A 2,628-nucleotide genomic window follows, 5' to 3' on the forward strand; every position below is an offset into this window, starting at 1 on the left:
ACATATGGAGCAGGACATGGATGATGTGGGCTACATATCAATAGCAGGGCTTAAAAGAAATAATAACTTCAAAGAATAAGGAAAAGGGAGGAACTTATTATTTCCTCTTTTCTCTATGAGAAACTCCTGGTTTCAGTCAGATTCCATGTCTATGAATGAGACACTACTTTCTTGCTGGCCCTATTGGCTAGTTCTATCAAGAACAGAATCCATCATAAACGGGGAATGCAAATTAAGGATCATCATTGTAAATGTTTGTACTCAGTAGATTCAGAGAGGTTTTGGACAAAAAAAAATAATTTTGTTCTATTCATATCATGAGAAGATAAAGAAAAACGATAGAAGTAAGACTGGAATTTTTCAAATTGCCCACTCTGAAGGTCCCCAGGGAAAAGTTTATCAATTCAGAATCTATCCCATGCATTAACTTTAAAATAAATTTTATAGTGGTTAGTGCACTAGATAAGGAGAAACAAAGTCTGTTTCCTTCCTGGAACATTTACTACATATGTGACTCTAGGCAAGCCACTTAACCTTTGTCTACCTCAGTTTCTTCAACTGTAAAATGGAGATTTTAACAGTTAACTCTCATGATTGTTTTGAGGATTGTGAGGATCAAATGGAATAACACATAAAAAGTTTTAGAAACTTAATAGCATTATATAAAAGTCAGCTATCATTGTCATAATTATAAAATTATATCCTTGATGCCATGATTTCCCAAAGAATATATAAAAAGTAAAATAAATGTTTCCTTTGGATGCTTCCCTTCCAGGCTAGAGGAATTTCATTTTTTTAACCTGATGGTGCTTGGTCAAGTATATGAGAGTGATGACATTCACATGGACAGACAAAGAGGTTGGCTAGATGTAGCAAACCCTGAAGGTTACTGTGGCACCTTGCCTTCTCAGCCATTAAAGATGCAACCCTTAGAAACTCTGCATAATGGGCTCAGGGGACTGGAATTCAGCCATTGCCAAAATCATTGGCAATATAAGATGCATCAGAAGTTTACCCCAGTGGTCAAGATGTGGGTCTGTGAGATAACAGTGATTTTGCTGAAAACTGATGGACATCATCAGTAATGATAACAAGAATGTAAAATCCCTCCTAGGGCACAAGCTGCCCAAAAATGGGAATGCTTCCCCAAGTCTCAGTAAAGCTATTGGAGATACAAAATGTCCTGGTATTTGTTATTACTCATCAATTCATTCACAGGATTTAAGAGATTACCAGAGTCCTAAAGAAACTGATGAAAGGGGGTAACTAGATGGCGCAATGGATAGAGCACCAGCCCTAGAGTCAGGAGGACCTGAGTTCAAATCCTGCCAGACACATAACAATCACTAGCTGTGTGACTCTGGGCAAGTCACTTAACCTCAATTGCCTCACCAAAAAAAAAAAAATGATCAAAGGAATTTGAGCCTCAAAGTACTCAACCCATTTCCAATGTCATCTGAGGGAACATGGCTATCAACATTGGTGTATTAAGAGGCCCCCAATATTGTAAATGAGGTGGCTACTCAAAACTTTTGTAAAACCATTAAAGGCAGTAAAGTACTAGAGAATAAACTTTTCTTCAAAGAATTTCTACAGCCTCCAAATTTCCTATTCACCAATGTCGATGATATTAATGATGTAGAACTTGGAGTTACATTTATGGACATTGTGGCAGTAGACTTGTGTGTGAAGTTCTACTGTGGAGACAGAACCAAAACCATCATCATGGAAAAGATCACGCTCATGAAGATCTTTTGTAAGAGATAGGTGTCCAAGGCTGTCTTCCTAAGAAATCTGTGGTATGGTGAAACTGCTCATAATATTCCGTGTGGGATTACAACATGAAAGTGATTGATGGAGTTGTCAGGACAGGAAAGACCATTGAGGAATTGGAGAAAAATGCTAAATTTCCAGAAATTCCAGGGCCCATGAATTTCTGCAAAAATATACCATGTACTCAAGAAAGAATGTTTTAATAGAATAATTTTTAGAGATTCTATGCAAAAACAGACCCATATGACACCTTCTTACTTGACATTCCTTTTGTAACCTGATGACACGGCCCCATATCATTGATCAATTGGGGGATGGGGAAAGGAGATGATGTTATAATGAAGTGCCTGTGGACAAAATAACTTCTGTTTTCTATTTCTAAACTTTAAAATAATTTGAGTACTGTATTTGTAGGACAACTTTTTTATCACTATTCTGGTTTTTTGTGTACTGTACCATATACTATATTTATTTATTTACTGATTGTATATGGAAAGTATATATATATATATATAGATAGATAGATATAGATATATAGATATATATAGATATATATAGATATATATAGACATATATAGATATAGATATAGACATATATATAGATATATATATTTTATTCCTCCCCCCAAAAAAAGTATGAAAAATACTTATATGGACTCAAGATCTTTGATCAAGGCCTAAATGGGAGGGGAGACTTCAAAGAGTCTTAATTTGCCATTTTTATTCATAACGTTTGGGATTTTTGTAATACCAGGCCTATTTTAACATTATTAAAGATAAACATTTTGCTTGATCTCTTCTTAGCAGTTCTCTCTCTCTCTCTCTCTCTCTCTCTCTCTCTCTCTCTCTCTCTCT

At 35.5% G+C, this 2,628-nt stretch overlaps 1 pseudogene; it reads left to right on the top strand.

The window, feature by feature from the left end:
- Positions 1-831: 831 nt before the first annotated feature.
- LOC114046179 lies at positions 832-1,767 on the top strand (annotated as a pseudogene).
- The last annotated feature ends 861 nt before the right edge of the window (positions 1,768-2,628 follow it).

The sequence above is a fragment of the Vombatus ursinus genome, unplaced genomic scaffold, assembly GCF_900497805.2.
Source record: "Vombatus ursinus unplaced genomic scaffold, bare-nosed wombat genome assembly UNPS02014781.1, whole genome shotgun sequence".
Taxonomy (NCBI): domain Eukaryota; kingdom Metazoa; phylum Chordata; class Mammalia; order Diprotodontia; family Vombatidae; genus Vombatus; species Vombatus ursinus.